Raw genomic sequence first — 18059 nt, 5'->3', positions numbered from 1 at the left:
ATACTAAAATATTATTAAGTCAAATGAAGTAGATGCCTTGGTATTTATTTAAACTTATTTATATATGTACATATAATTTTAAAATAATGATTCCTTATTACAATTTTAAGCTAGCTAGGAAGAGGATTAGTAAGTATTAATTATAATAATATAATAAAAAGCATTCATTAAAACCTACATACATGAGGACAGATTTAAATATACTATTCATTTACCAAATAATCAGACTGTTTACCAGGTTTTGAAAAACATTTCACAACAAAATGAACAACAGGTTTCTATTAAATTAATTGTACTTTCAGTGATGTGTGGTATTCTTAGGAGAATCTATATACCAATGATGCATTGTATTTAGCAGGAATAATGCCAAATTTGATCACTGATACTATAACAGTCTTTTGGGTTTCTGCCATGAAGGGCTAAATAGCCATAGAGAGAGAGAGAATTTAGAAAAATACATAGAGATGCTACTGCCCTACATTTTAAATGGAAATGACAAAAGTGTGAATAATGCAAAAAAAAAAGTTAGAATGCAGAGTTACGACTTTAAAATTATGTAATTCTTCTATTGTAAGAGAGCCAAAAGTTAATTTTCGCAAAAAGTAAAATTACACACAGTATCATTTCCAAGGAACAGTGAAATATAGCCCGACCACTGGGAGGCTTTTACATAAAAGGTAATTTTCCAAAATGAGCTATAGGTATAAAACATGCCCATGTACCAAACTAGTAATGGCCAATTTCATCAGACTAATAGTTTTACATAAATAAGATAAAATTCTAATTTTACCTCAAACTTTGTTTTCATCTTGATTAGGTAGCCTATAGAGAAGATGAAAGCAGATTCACTTCATTTATTGTCTGTCTGTTGTCTCATCAGGGATACAATACTAAAATGGTTTTAAAAATAATTACACTGGGCGAGTTGGTCGTGCGGTTAGGGGCGTGCAGCTGTGAGCTCGCATCCGGGAGATAGTGGGTTCGAACCCCACTGTCAGAAGCCCCGAAGATGGTTTTCCGTGGTTTCCCATTTTCACACCAGGCAAATACTGGGGCTGTACCTTAATTAAGGCCACGGCCGCTTCCTTCCCATTCCTAGGCCTTTCTTGTCCCATCGTCTCTATAAGACCTATCAGTGTCGGTGCGACGTAAAGCAAATAGCAAAAAAAAAAAAAAAAAATTACAATGTTTGTTTGTTATGACATCACAGGAAAACAGTTCAACAGAAATTTGCATCATGTGTTAGGTTATATTGGATATCGTGTTATTACTTTATGGTGGTGTCGCAATATTAAGGTGCTGGAACATTTCTCCATTGTATCCATAAAAAAGCATACTGGGGTGAATCTGATCAAACATTGGGAATTTTTCAAAAATTTCCACTTACTGTAGTTAAATCACAACGTAAATTTCAAATGTTTACTATTTAACTTCAATTATGTTAGATCCACAAATGAATTTATATTTTGTCCTTATTTTCATCTATTATTTAAATTTGAATATTGGTTAGTTTCACCTCATAAGATGGGGTGAATCTGATCTCTAACTTATTCTAGATATAAGAACAAAATCAATCTACCAATGTGTGAATCCGATCACTATTTTCAGTTTTAAGAAATACGTTAGGAATTTTTTCTTCTTTTTTTATGAGCAAACAGGAAAACATTAGTCATTCCATTATCCAAGTCTCTCCAAAGGGACTGTTCGGGCCTTGTGGTCCTCCCAGGACTTTTTTCACATGTCCTGATCTTTGTGCCATTTCTGGTATTGAAAATATTTGCATTGTGAGTTCCTTTCTTATGTGAAGCAGATGTTTGTATCCTAAAGGTTTTTGTTTAAATTTATCTTATTTGTGGCATCCTCTGGTGCAAGGCTAATTTCCTTTAGATTCTTAGTTCTCTGATCCATCTGCATCCTGTTGTGGTTTTCTTTTTGTTGAGATTATACCATACCAATGTCAAAACAGTGTTAACTATGGACAGGTAAATGAAGAGCAGCATTTAATTATGAAAATAAAAATATCATAACTTAACAATTCTGCAAATGAGGTAACTGTTGGCAATAGAAGTTATCCGACTGATGTCTTTATTTTATGAGTGCAGCACGCATGAGAAACATCTGCTGACAATGATAACTGTTGGTACTGTGCAGTACAACTTACCATTATTGTAGAGCAGTTTGTATAGAACTCAAAACAGTGATTAGCTACAAGACTACTGCTATGATACCTCACTAACATTTCCTATAGTTGAAAAATACAAAAATGATCAGATTCATACCACCTGATCGGAATCACCTCATTTTACGGTGCATAATATAAGTTATGCAAAATATAATCTCTGATCTTTTATGTTTCACGTCTTTTTACTGTGCAAGGAACAAGAAATGGCGATATTCATCACTATTACAGTTCTCACAAACTTAAAAATATCTCCAGAAATATTAGTTCAATCTAAAAAGTGTTCATCACAAATATGTTAGAAAATACAATTTCCAATCTTTTATATATGATGCACTTCTACCACATAATCTATAATAAGAAGTCACAAATTTAAATTTTTATTAATAAGTCCATCAACGGTGTGTATTACCAATGTGGAAATACTGTTCGGTTGTTGTGATAACGAGCTATCTAACAGTAAACGAGGTTCTTGTTATGCTTGTTTTTATGAGCTGCAAGAAAGTTGAAGTGAGAAGAAAAAAATTTAAGGAAAGGCTCTGGGGGGAACATAGTAGCAGAGGGTTTGAAAGCCCAAACCTCAAATCTCGTAATATTGCTGTGGCAGAAAAAAAAAAAAGGAATTTGATTAACCACAGTATCAGGAGCTTGCTGGAGACCCTAGAACTGAAGAGATTGCAGTGGTATCGTCACATGAAAAGGATGAATCCCCACAGAACTCCTTGAGCATACTTTGACTCAGTTTTCCTGGGAAGAGACCTAGAGGAAGACCTCGTGATGTTTAGGAGCAGCAGATTTTCAAGGACCTTGAAATTAGATATGTAAACTGGCATCACATATTTGAACAACGTCTGTGGATGGACGGGACAAACTAGATGAGGCTCGTACACAACTGCACCTCCTTGCACCTCATCATCATCATCATCATCAACATGAGCCTCTAAAAGATGCCAACCAAAAATGGAAGGGGACAGCTCCCATTTTTAGTAACAATGCTGAACATATTAGGGTTGAAAAGATTTTCGAACTTATAATAAAAGGGCTATGAGAAAATGTAAATGTTAAGATAACAGAGAACAGTAGTGCAGCGGAAGCTAGGGCTTGTACTAGGAAGTATTTTAGGGAGGCTTCTGTCAATATGAGTTTTTTTTGTGTCAGTTATTAAGGGATATTAGTTGAGATCTTCCTGCTGCCACTGATCTCCACCAGATGGCATTACAACTAACAAACTAACCCATCAACAATGGAAACACAACAGCTCGTATTTATTATTCTTATCTAAAAAATACAAGTCTTGGGAACTGATGTTATCTGGGTGAGGTGATCCAGCAGAATGGGTTAGAAGAGGAAGCAATTAACATCAGGATATGGAAGGTACATAGGCAAGTCAATAAGTATCTGCAATTTTGCTCTAATTGTCCTTAGGTTGGGTTTATGGCGTTATGTGATCATCAGCTGCTAGATGGCACCATTGTCTATGTCTGTGGTAGGTTTCAGCATTATCACATCAGTACAGATTGCGCTGTTGCGACGTAAAGATGGCCGCACCACCCTCAGTTTGCACCAAGGAAGAACAGCGTTCCGTACTCCGTTTTTTGTGGTCTGAGGGAGTACCAGGAGCAGAAATTCATAGAAGACTTTCAGCACAATACGAGGACGTTTAGCCACAGCAAAATATTTACCAATGGACTGAACAGTTCAAAAAGTGTCGCACAAGCGTGAAGGATGAGCAAAGACATCCATCTACAGCCGTAACTGATCCCAATATTGAACAAGTGTGTGATATGATCCTGAATAACAGACAAGTGACTGTTGATTACGTGGCAAACCATATGCACATTAGCCATGGTTCTGCACATGAAATCATGCATAGCAGGCTTAACTTTCACAAAGTATTTTCGAGATGGGTTCCAAAACAACTCAATAAAGAGCAGAAGCGCAATTCTGTGAAAATCTGTCAGCACCTACTGGGCCGTCACGCTAACGAAGGTGAAATATTTCTGTAACGGATCATCACTGGAGATGAAACAGGGGTTAACCACTTCAAACCAGAGAGCAAACGTCAGAGCATGGAATGGAAGCATGCTGAATCCCCAGTCAAAAAGAAATTCAGTAGTCAACATTCTGCAGGAAAAGTGGTACTCATACCGTTTTGGTACTCTCAAGGGCGAATCCTGGAACATTACCAGAAATAGGGGGAAACAGTACACAGTGAACGTTACAGTGATATGCTGGTAAACAAGCAGAAATCTGCAATTCGTAACAAACACAGAGGTCGATTGTCAGAACGAGTTCTGTTGTTGCATGACCATGCATGTCCACCGCCGTCTACACCACTCAAACTCTTCTGGTGCTGCGTTTTGAGGTGTTGAAGCATCCTACATACGGTCCTGATCACACTCCATCAGATTACCATCTGTTTGGTCCACTTACAAATGCTCTAAGAGGCTGTCGATTCAGCTCCAATCAACAGATGAAGGAAGCGGTGCATACGTGGCTTGCTGCACAACCAAAAACCTTTTTTTGCAGAAGGTATCATAAAGCTTGTGAAATGGTGGACCACGTGCACTGAAAAACAGGGTAACTATGTTGAAAAATGAAATCAATAAAAAGTATGTACTCTTTTTGTAATAAATTGTAAAAATTGATGCAGGTACTTATTGACTTTCCCTTGTAGAACGGACATACCATCTCATGAAGACATGTACAACAAGAGGACGATGAGTGAAGTTTCGGTACTACAAGATAGTTGTTAAAACAGAAGGATTATAAGGATCAGAATCTTTGACCATGAATACACAGGGACAAGTCAGTCAAGTGGAAAAAAGCACACGCAGGATATTAAGGAAGATCCTGGGTAACAGTTGAGTTGATGAGCAGATATGAATGAGATCTAATGAAGCAGTATACAGCAAGATAGGACTAATCGCAGCATCAATTAAGAAGAAAAGACTACTATTTTACAGACAAATTTTCAGGATGTCAGATAACTGATAAACAAAAAGAACATGGAATTTCATCAAACCAAAGTCAACAAGGTCGAGGTGGTTTCAGGAACGTAAAAAGTATCCAAGACAGATCGGTATCCCAGTATATAACATTTAATTTAATTAATTTCGTGTGGCTATTTCTAGCCAAGTGCAGCCCTTGTAAGGCAGACCCTCCGATGAGGGTGGGCGGCATCTGCCATGTGTAGATAACTGCGTGTTATTGTGGTGGAGGATAGTGTTGTGTGTGATGTGTGAGTTGCAGGGATGTTGGGGACAGCACAAACACCAAGCCCCCAGGCCACTGGAATTAACCAACGAAGGTTAAAATCCCCGACCCGGCGGGGAATCGAATCCAGGACCCTCTGAAGCGAAGGACAGTGCGCTGACCATTCAACCAATGAGTCGGACGGTATATAAAATTAATGACAGGATCAAATTTAGATAAGACAGTAACAAGCTACCAATGTTTTAAAATGGAATCAAAACTCAAACAACGCAGAGAGGACCTCTACTCGAGAAGTGCAAGAAAACTGGCTGATGGGCTCAAGAAATACTGGGAGGATGTCAAAGATGGGAGAAGACACAAAAATTAAATTGGTCACGCAGTCCATAGAGGCTCAACTCGATACAAAAAATACATATACAAATGGCACCCTTGATGGATCTGGGGCAGAGTGTCAGCCTGAAGTTCGCAGGTTCGATCCCAGCTGAGGTATTCGATTTTTGAAAGACGGTCAACAATCCTGGCTCTCCATGTCATTGCTGGCACGTTAAAGATATCTGGTGGTGCACTAAGAGTTACCTGACAAAGTTAAATTAACTCAGCTAAGTATACATTCCAGTAGAATTCTGCTTTCGTTGCTAGACAGCAGCACAATCGGAAAGTCAAAATTGGCACCACTTGAGAAGGTACGCAGCACGGCAGCCAAAGCCATACTACTATTATTATTTTTTCTTTCTCCGTTAAGGTCTTCTAGGGACCATGAGAAAATATCAATGCTTCATCCTTTGTTGTTCCTTCTTCCTTCTCCAATACTCCTTCATCTGCGCACTATGTCTTCTTCTGCCATTTGGAGCTTGTTTCCTTTCCCTCCCAATTTTAATGGAATCCTTCCATTTTTAACACTTTCTTTCTAAAAATCTGTCTCTCTGTTGCTTCTTCTTCGCTTATGTTGTTTCTTTTCAAATCTTTCTTGACATGAATCCAGGTTGTTGTTGTTGACTTCTTGTTCCAAAGAGCTGGAATGTGAACGCATCTTTCATGTTGCTCTGCTGGTTGTTACTGTCACAATCTGCTAAAGCAGGGATAGTAATAAACTTCTCCATATCCAAATAAACAGATTTCAGGAGAAATGGATTGGTAGATTTTAGGATCATGTATGGCTGGTTCATTCAGACTGAAAGATCCTTGATGAACAATCTCCTTTTATAAGAAATACCTTAGAGATACAGGGGATGTAGCACACAGTAAGGAGTGAATGCATTTAGAATGTATTATTATTATTATTATTATTATTATTATTATTATTATTATTATTATTATTATTTATTTGTTTGTTTTACATTCTATGGCCTACATTGGACTACTCTAGTCAATTATACAAAGGATTTCCTGATTTCCCACCAGCCCAATATTTTTTTCATTCTGAGAGATGCTGCCTTCCTTTGTTCTGTTGAAAAGACCCTCCCATTAGATCTTTTATTGATCTTGGAGTGTATCCTGGTGTGTGTCTTGAAGTATCTTAATTTTTCTGTTTTATTTTTGATATCGTATTGTTGTTTGTAGTTCTTTATTATTATTATTATTATTATTATTATTATTATTATTATTATTATTATTATATATGCAAGTGAAACCATTTTCAGAACAACGAATCACTGCAGAAACAGAATACCAAAATTGAAAGAAGAAGAATCATAATATGCATAAACAAAAACTATAATGAAAATGGACTAGCTTCCAATGAAACAGTCTAAAAGGAAATGGAACCAAAATGAGCACAATCATGAAGAAACACATCTCATTCTTTGGATATCTACTCAGTACACCAGAAAACGGCATAATCGGGAGAATTATAGAAAAATTAAGGAAGAGTAAGAGCAAAATTAGATGGATTACAAAAATCAAGGAAAATATGAGGGAAATACAAATTACAATAGAATATTTTAAAAACAAAACAGGCAAAATCAAGAAACTTGCAAAGCAAACCAGACTACAAACTAAGATCAAAAGACAGACAATGAGACAGGTGATTTCCGATGAAGACAGAATATTAAGATCCGATAGAATGAAGAAGTCCTGGGCTGGCAGAAAACTGAAATACCCTTTCCATAAAATTGACTAGTGGTCCAATGAAGGCCATAAAATGTAAATATTAATTATTGTTTAAGAGAGAGAGAGAGAGAGAGAGAGAATCCACAAGGGATAGCTGTCCTAGAAACAAGGGGTACCGTACGGTAACAGCATCAAATAGGTAACAATTTTCGCACTATTTATCTTAGGATAAAATGAGCTTATATTTTTTTCTTTTAATTCTGAATTTCCCCTGTTGTAGCCCTACAGCTATCCTCGATCAGGAAAACTTTATTTTTTCTTTGCACGCACCGTACAAATGATGATTTACCATTGTCAATGAATCTCGTAAAACATCTAAACAAATATCTTTTAGATACGAAACGGGAATGCCAAAATGAAGGAAGAAATTCATTGAAAATTTTGTGATAGATCCTCGCGCTCTGAACACTAACTCAATCACTTCCCAGCAACTGGCGTGTATGTGATACTTTTCTTCAAAGAACTTAAAACAGGGTTATAGTGTCTCTTCTTTACAGAATCAACTTCTTTGGACTGTGAACTGTTACTCTCAAACCTTATTGCTGGATCAATAAAAATGCCGCTGTTTCTCTTCCTGTCAATCTAATTCAGGTAATGAAAAAGGTTTTGCTCCAATTTTGATCTGATTGCTTTGATTAATTATTATATTAATGCGTATATGAAAAATGGTAATATTACGTTCTCCATAATTTTCGAGAAATAAAAATTAACAAACCCCATGACACAACAGCCCTGATGGGCTTTGGCCTACCAAGTGACAGCTGCGTGGCTCAAAGGCCTACAGATTATGAGACAATGTGTGGTCAGCAAGACAAATCCTCTCAACTGTTCTTGGCTTTCTAGACTACGGCCGCTATCCCACTGTCAGATAGCTCTTCAACTGCTCCCATGCAATTGGTAGGTAAAATGGGTCCAGCTATTCAATACCATACTAATAAAACATGCCACTATATTTGGTCAAAAATCAGTTACATTGTCATATTTTTAAAAAATCTTTATGGCTGATAATGGCCCAAGTGGCCAAAACCAGTCCCATGTACTTTCTTTTTTTGCTAGTGGCTTTGCATCACACCGACACAGATAGGTCTTATGGCGACGATGAGATAGGAAAGGCCTAGGAGTTGGAAGGAAGCGGCCTTGGCATTAGTACATGGAACTGGTTTTGGCTGCTTGGGCTATCATCAGTGCTAAAAAATATTTAAAAATTGGCATTACTTAAAACATAAAAGACCATAACAAAGACATGCAAAAAAACACATACATTAAAATCAATCTCTGGTAGAAAGCTTGGTGGCACTTATGTCCATGAGTCACAAATATTGTACAATAAATGTACACCTTACTGTATTAAAATAATAAACAAGCCAAGATATCAAGATAAGTGAACACACGTTAAATCAATCTCCGAATGAAAGCTTGGTGACAGTTGTGTCCATACATCATCATAAAATGTTGTGACTTGGTTTCGAATTGGTGAGTTATTGAGTGAAGTCCATTCTTGACTTGCTTGATCTTAACAAATAACTTATGTACTCTTGTCAGAGATTGAGGGGGATATCAACAGTTATTGCAGAAAAAGATCAGAGATTGATTTTAATGTGTATCTTTTTTAGATGTCTGTCTGTTTCATGGTCTTTTATGTTTTTAGTTGTGCCAATTTTAAAAAAATCTTTATGGCTGATAATGGCCCAAGTGGCCAAAACCAGTCCCATGTACTTTCTTTTTTTGCTAGTGGCTTTACATCACACCGACACAGATAGGTCTTATGGCGACGATGAGATAGGAAAGGCCTAGGAGTTGGAAGGAAGCGGCCTTGGCCTTAATTAAGGTGCCGCCCCAGCATTTGCCTGGTGTGAAAAAGGGAAACCACGGAAAATAATCTTCAGGGCTGCCAACAGTGGGATTCAAACCCACTGACCGCACGGCCAGCTCGCCCGGTGGTCCCATGTACTAATTATATGACAATGTAACTGATTTTTTGTCCAAATATAGTCACTTATTTTATTAGTGTGGTACTGAATAGGCAGACCCATTTTACCTACCAATTGTAATTACTGTCAATACGGATTATAATGAAATTTTTACCGTACGATGTTCTCACGCAGGTCGAGTGGACCTGAAATCCTTAACCCAGCCAGGAATAGAACCTGGGGCTTCCAGGTAAGAGGAAGACTCACTACCCCTAGACCACAGGGTGAGCACTGGTAGATAAATAAAATATTAAAAATGTCAGATGACAGAAATGTTGCTTAAAGTAAATAATTTGTTATGAATATTTACAATAATAAAATACTGAATTATAAATCAAAAACCACTCTCTAGGTAGACACACTAGAGCCTCTGTGGTTCAGACGGCAGTGTGCCGGCCTCTCACCGCTGGGTTCCATGGTTCAAATCCCAATCACTCCATGTGAGATTTGTGCTGGACAAAGCAGAGGTGGGACAGGTTTTTCTGCGGGTACTCCGGTTTCCTGTCATCTTTCATTCCAGCAACACTCTCCAATATCATTTCATCTGTCATTCATTAATCATTGCTCAGAGGAGTGCAACAGGCTTTGGCAATCGGCACAATTCCTATCCTCGCCACTAGATGGAGGCTTCATTCATTCCATTCCTGACCCGGTCGAATGACTGGAAACAGGCTGTGGATTTTCATGTAGTCACACACAAGGGTGCCCATGCCTGGGGGGCAAGGGGAGGGGGGCACCCTATCTCCCAGGGAAAAGAGAAAATCTGATGTAGTCAGGTGTTTTTCTTTCAAGAAAATGATTTAAAAGTCGGTATTACATAGAAGTGGTAGTACCGCCCCCCACCAACAGGCAGGGGATACCGTGGGTGTAATTCTACCGTGGAATACAAGTCACCATTCATCTTCCAAAATATTAAAAATACTACATACCCCCAGGTCTAGCCACTGCCCCTACAAACTATCATATGGGCGCCCTTGGTCACACTAGTTATGGCAATGCTACTACAATAAAGAATGAAGCTTTCTTTATAAACTCATGGAAATCAAAGCCCTTTCTGTCAATTACGTTTAAAAATGCAGGGGTATAAAGAGAAGCATGCGAGTACATTTACATCTAACTGTAATTTACAAAACACCAGAAACTTATTTCTAGGACTAGATTGTTAGCAACTGATTCAATAATTTAATAATGAAATTTGAATTTATTTCATTGCACAAAAATAAAAATATTGTATTTTAGAGTACTGTAGATGTAAGTCACCTGTTGGCCTTTACCAATTCAAGGAGGTCCTACACCAGTAAGTATACAGTATGAAAGTCACCAACAGTCAGTAAAAGCACATTAAAAAAATAATTACGAAAGCACAACAAGTGCCGATTAACAAACTTGCCACATCTTACAACAGGCAGATAGCTGGTACCATAAAATTAAGTGACAGATAAAGCCCTTCAAGCAATTTTCAAAACCTGGTAAGTTTTCGATGACATAATTCAAACACATGAGCAGTTAAACAGCACTCCATGGACAGTTCACATCATTAAAACAGTGAGATCTGGTTTGACTTCAATGCCACCTGAGAGTTCCTTTTCATGTGAATGGCATCACACCTGTAGACTAAAAAATGACATAAAAATACAAACAAGGTTTATTATACATCTGGCCACCGAATATAGGAAACTGGATTAGCAGATAGCCACAGGAAGTTCTTCACTTGCAAGCAGAAACTGTTAAAACACAGTGGCATCAAATTAAGCTCTTCAGGACCTGTAATGTAGTTGGGTCTGGATTCTTCAGATTACACAATATTTTGACCCCATAATATATATATAAAACATGTTTTTAGACAATCTCTCAATGTACAGCATTGAAAATACGACTTTCCGTCATCAAATTTTGCCTCAATTTTTTCAAAAACTAGGGAGTGTCTACCAAAACGCCCAAACATGTGTCTCTCTATTTTCAATATAGAACACCCCTGCAAAATTTTACCAAAATCGGTGAGACACATGTCAGACCCTCCCCTTATGAGTGTCCTGTACCAAATATGCTAAGATTCCTTATTCACATTCTACAAACCAAGTAATAATAATAATAATAATAATAATAATAATAATAATAATAATAATAATAATAATAATAATCGTATGGCCTCAGCTACCGTGTGCAGACATTTCAATTTGACGCCATCTGGCTGTCTGCTCGTCAATTTCGACGTTCCGTTTTACTCTAGGCCCCCACTAGATAGCAGACCGAGTACACCGAAACTCTCTTGGGCGTCTATGGCTGAGATTTAATTAATTTTGTCGGGTAAACACCAAATGTGTCACCAGAGATCTTTTACATGCCAACATCGTACGAGATGGAGTGTCGAATGGACTTTTTTCCGCCCTTCAAAAATCCGACTACCTCTGCCGGGTTTGAACCCGCTATCTTGGGATCCGGAGGCCGACACTCTACCGCTGATCCACAGAGGCAGCTTACAAACCAAGTAATTTTATGTGATTGTTAATCTTCTGAACTTTACATGAAACCTTAACCCCTCAAGTGTCAATGTTAATTATATCAATACTCTGAAATCTTGAGAGGATGTCAGTATGAATGTAATCAACGCTTCGTTTAACTTGATGTAGTTTTTTCCTCTATTTACTAGATGGCACTAATGGTAAGCTTTTTCAATAGCAGGAACCTTGAACTTCCTAGAACTTTGGCCACTTATAAGTGTATGTAGGTAGTTTATTTTAATATACAGATTTTTAGCATGGCATCGTCCAGCTTTACTGCTGGTTTGAAGAACAAGAAATAGGTAAAGTCTGATGTAAAGAGGGAAAATAATCATGGCAATGTCTCTCATGCAACATGTAGGGAAGCCCTTCATTTTCATTTTGAATCATAAATTTCTTTTAACAACTGTATGACCTCAGCTGTCGTGTGTGTAGGCTGCTGCCTGAATGTCAGTTCTGGCATTCCATTTATCTGTGCCAGATGGGAGAGAAACAAACCTCTGTTATGCGATCTAGGCTGAGATTTAATTAATTTTGTCAGCAAATACCATATGTATCACCGGAGATCTTTTATACGCCAACATCGTACAATACGGACTACTGAATGGATTTTTTTTCTGTCCATGAATAATACCACCACTTGTGCCAGGTTTGAACCTGCGATCTTGGGGTCCACCGATCCACTTCTCAACAGGTAAATATGACTGTGCAGGATTTGCTCCATTTACAAAACAGTGAAACAAACCATTACTGTGCCTCAGGCCATAAATGTAAATTTAGATTTGTTAACTGTGAATTGTGATGTAATACTCTGTTTCATTCACTTCTTGTAGCTGGTAAATCTTGTAGACATTTTTTTTCATAAATCACAAATTCAAAAATAACACAGCTGGATAAGTGCAATAATGTGTTTCTGTTCTCACCATCTTTTTAAAGAGAGTATAGTTCTGAAACATTCCATTTAGTGCCAGTTTTAGACTGCAAAAGAAGAGAAAGAAAATTCAGAAGAAAAAAGTGTGTGTGTGGGGGGGTACTTGTAACTATTCATATTTAGATTTTTGGAATGTTAGAAAAGAGAGAGAGAGAGAGAGAGAGAGAGAGAGAGAGAGAGAGAGAGAGAGAGAGAGAGAGAGAGAGAGAGAGAGAGAGAGAGAGAGAGAGAGAGAGAGAGAGAGAGAGAGAGTGTGTGTGTGTGTGTGTGTGCGTGCGTGTGCGTGCGTGCGTGCGTGCGTGCGTGTGTGTGTGTGTCTCCAACCCTTGTCTTATTTCTCTATGGGGTCAGGTATGAAGTGAGATGATTCTTCATGGCAAGTTTTTATGACTATGACTTGACATCAACCTCGTCAGAGGAGTTAATGAAATGATATGAATGAAGTGATTTATAATAGTAGGAAGGGAGGGAGTGAAACCTGGTGCCAGTATACACAGCCTATTCACGTTGAATGGCATCGGGTCTGCTAAGACTTAACGTCGCTAAACAATGGGACGAATCACTAAACACACCATCATATGCCTTCACCCCATATAAACATTGCAGAGGGATCTGGAATTGAATTCAGGATTCTGGAATGCAATCTAGTGATTAGAAATTGTTCATCACCACCTCTCCTTCCATGCCGGCCAACATTCTGACGAAATATTTTTTCGACTATGGAGATTCGAACCAGCCATGACTTGGTTAGACCATGGTGACAGCTGCTAAGAAAAGGAATCAAGTGACTAATGGCTACAAAATTCTGGATGTTTATCCAAACCATTAACATTTCTTTAGGGAAATGGGCTTGGCACTTTTAGCATAGAACTATACAATTTCAACCACACTCAAAGGCTGAGGACAGGCCTTTCCGTGTCAAAAATCTCACATATATTGACTGAGACATCTTGATGAGAAACTAGAAGCAATGGCAAGGAACTATCACAGTTTCTTACAGTATTTATATATGTCCTGGGGTGAGCCTCAGCTACCGGCGGCTCGCAGGTGGCGGATAGCGAACGAGCCTCAAATATGGGGGTTAGCTGTGAATAAGGGAAAACTTGAATAAGCAGTCGCAGACCGAGGCAAACTGCTGCCTTGCAGAGACAGGGAGAAACCTTGAAGGCTAAGGGAAGAAACCCTGACGAAAATCTAGTAGGCCAAGGGTTATGAGGGAGGCATTCCCTCCCACAAGGCTTAGGAGCTAGGGCTGATAACCCAAGTGTCCGAGATACAATTATTAAAAGAAACTACAGGGGAAACCGGACTGATTAAACTGTTGACGACCAAGTGAGGAAAAAGGATCATGAATATGGCAACATGGAATGTACGAGGACTGGCGGGTAAGGAGTTTCAACTGATTTCGGAAATGCTGAGAGCGAGGCTGAACATTTTGGCAGTGACAGAGACCAAGAAAAAAAAGGCAATGGATGTGAACAGCTAATGGAACCAAGCAGTGGTAAAAGGTGTTTAATGTTTCATTCAGGCGTGGGCAAGGAACAGAGAGCAAAGGGAGGAATCACCACAGTTATCCTTGTCAAGTGCTGGAAATTCATCAACGAAAGAATGATCTCGGTGACTTTAACCTTCAACAGCGGCACCAATAAAGATACCACTTTCATTGCCATATGTGCACCCAACGAAGATGATACTTCAGAAGAGAAAGATAAGTTCTACGACGAATTGCAGAGAACAGTGGCCGACACCATGGGAACTGTCTTTGTTCTTGGTGACTTCGATGGCAGGGTTGGAAACAACACATAGGGAATGGAGGATCTGCTGAGGAAATGCGGAGAGACACACCAGAACGATAATGGGAGAAGACTCCTGGATATCAGTGTAGGAAATAATTTTGTAATCACAAATACCATGTTCCCACACAAAGAAGCGCATCGCTATACAAGAGAAGTGCCCAGCCGCCATGAGAAATCTATCATCTACTACATCCTAGCACAGACGAGCCAGTGGAGATTTATCCTGGATGCAAGAGTGTACAGAGGTTACGAGATTGGAAGTGACCACTATCTAGTAGTTATGCGACTGCATGTTAACATCCAAGATGCAAGACCCCCTTAGCAGGAGGAAACCTAAAGAAAGAATAAAGGTCCATATTTTGAAAGAAGAGGCCACCCAACAAGCCTATCAAAATTGGCGGTGAAACAAAGGATTGACCTACTGGAATTGGCACTAATGGGAGAAGACGAACTGGAGAGAGATAATCCTTGAAGCCACAGCCAAAGTCTGTGGAAAGTCCAGCGGAGAGCAACAGCAGAAGAGGACACCATGGTGGACGGAAGGGGTAAAGGAGCTGGATAGAAAGAAGAAGAAACTGTGGAAGAAATACATAGGTGGATCAAAAGGTTAGTTGCACTCACGCGCCGCAGCAGTGCGCTGTGTGTCGCAAACGTGGGCACAGTGAATAAAGGGACAGACATTGTCCACACGTCTGTTAGGCAGGTCGCTGTGGTTTCTCGTCTAGTATTGTGTGAATAGCGGCCAAATGAAATGACACGTCAACTGGACGTTCACTCCAAATATGAGGTGCGTGCGACAATCCGATTCCTATGGGCCAAAAGGAAGAATTGCGCGGACATTCATTATGAAATTAGTGCTGTGTATGGGGAGCGGGCCATTTCCCGGCAAGGTATCGTAAAGTGGTGTCAGCAATTCGAAGCCGGACGCACGGATATCACGGACAACCATCACGAAGGCAGGCCCGCAACGTCCAGGACCTGTGCAAATGTTAACAGTGTGAATGCGATAATTAGACAGAACCGGGGCATTAAACTGAGAGAAATCGCAACGCAGCTGAACATGTCGTATGGCAGTATGTTCGCCATTGTTCATGAGGACCTTGGATATCATAAGCTGTCTCAAAGATGGGTCCCACGTCTTCTCACCGATGAGCACAAGGGACGTTTCCAATCCTCCCTGGCATGTTTGTAATGCAATGCCGCAGACGGCAACAAGTTTCTGCGGCGAATCGTCACAGGCGACGAAACGTGGGTCCACCACTTCACCCCCGAAATGAAGCGAACATCAATGGAATGGGTGCAACCCTCATCACCATAACGAAAGAAGGCCAAGGTTCAACCTTCAGCCGGCAAGGTTATGGCGACAGTGTTCTTTGACATGGAGGGTTTGCTGCACGTGGAATTCATGCCAAAAGGAACGACGATCAACGTGGCGTCATATTGTCAAACGTTGCACCGGTTGCGTAAAGCGATTAAAGAGAAGCACCTGGGGAAATTGAGCGCCGGTGTGATTTTGTTGCACGATAACACAACACCTCACAAGGCCCGCCAAACGAGAGAACTGCTGCAGCGTTTCAAGTGGGAGGTCTGGCAACATCCACACTACAGTCCCGACCTAGCGCCAGGTGACTTTCATCTGTTCGGTAAGCTCAAAACGGAGCTCGGTGGTTGATGTTTCCAGACCGATGAGGAGGTGAAGGCCGCTGTCTCCGAGTGGTTGCAGAACGCTGAAGGAAATTTCTATGCATCCGGCATCGACAAGTTGGTTGTGCGTTCGCAGAAATGTTTGGAGTCTCTTGGAAACTATGTGGAAAAGTGACGTTACAGTGTATGTTGTTATAGTCGTGTTGCTGTTGTACAGGTGGTGTAATAAATTGCCATAACTGGGAAGTGCAACTTATTTTCTGATCTGCCCTCATACTTAGCCACAAAACACCCAAGTCATTATGAGGCCTACAGATATCAAAGGCTTGCAGTGAAGAACGCAGTGAAAGATGCAAAACAACAATCGTGGGAAAAGTTCAGAGAAACAATGGAAGGAAACCTCCAAAACAACCAAAAGCTTTTTTATACAGTGCTGAAATCTTTACAAACAGAGAAGCAGTGTCCCCTTAAGTTCATGAAGGACAAAAGCGATAACCTCCTCTGAAGTGAAAATGACATCATGGAATGGTGGAAAGAACACTTTCAAGAACTGCTAGGAGGGAACAAGGAAACCAGGGATAATGATAAGGTTGGAGAACAACAGCAACACCAAGAGGAAGGTTGGATCTGTGTAGAATTATCCATTGAGGAACTAAAGCGTACATTGATGAAAATGAAACTAGGCAAAGCTGCAGGTCATGATCAGATAGCACCTGAGATGCTCAAGTTTATGGGCAAAAGTGGCAAAGACTTGTTCCACCGGATTATCAATCTTGCCTGGAAAACAAAGAAGATACCAACCGACTGGGAGTACAGTGTCATTGTGCCAATGTTCAAGAAAGGAGATAACAGAGATTGCAAAAACCGTCATGAGATATCGCTCCTGAGTGTGCCAGGGAAAATATATGCAAGGATTTTGGAAGACAGGCTAAGGCAAGTTATAGAACCACAGTTGAACAAGGCACTTTCCGACCAGGAAGAAGCACCCAAGACATCACATTTACCATCAGACAGATCAGTGAAAAACTTATGAGGTACGGAAAAGAGGCACACCTGGCCTTCACTGACCTAGAGAAAGCCTTTGACACCATTCTGAGAGATGAAATTTGGAAAACACTGAAGCAAAGAAATATCAATGTACAACTAATCACAGCAATTCAAAGCCTGTACAGGAAATGTCAGAATTATGTTCGCACCTGCAATGTAGAATCTTCAGAGTTTGAGACTTCAATGGGACTTAAACAAAAGTTGCATCCTTAGCTCACTTCTCTTCATTATCCTAATGGATGACATCATCAAATCATGCAATGGGCAGGTGCAAAAATTCAAGCTTGGCTATAAGTTTCTGAGGCCAGTGTTTATCACCCATTTGCCTTCGCTGCTGACATTCTACTACTTGGAGACTCAGAAAGAAACCTTCAAAAGAACTTGTTAATCTGGGAAGGAGAGCTGGAAAAGAGGGGCATGAAAATCACTGCTAGAAAGACTCAGACCATGATGATGTCACGGCAGCCTCACCCACACCAGATCGCACTGAATGACAGTACGGTATTGGAGCAGACCACAGATTTTAAATATCTTGGAGCTACAGTGCAGCAAGATGGTAGAATAGATGGTGAAATTACAGCTCAATCCCAAGCCTCAGGACGACTCTTCAATGCACTTAAGAGCAATTTCCTTATAGACATGATATAGGCTTTTGGGCTTATGCCG

The sequence above is a fragment of the Anabrus simplex genome, chromosome 14 (genome assembly GCF_040414725.1).
Source record: "Anabrus simplex isolate iqAnaSimp1 chromosome 14, ASM4041472v1, whole genome shotgun sequence".
Taxonomy (NCBI): Eukaryota; Metazoa; Arthropoda; class Insecta; order Orthoptera; family Tettigoniidae; genus Anabrus; species Anabrus simplex.
The sequence above is the reverse complement of the archived record's forward strand: the minus strand, read 5'-3'. Positions refer to the sequence as shown.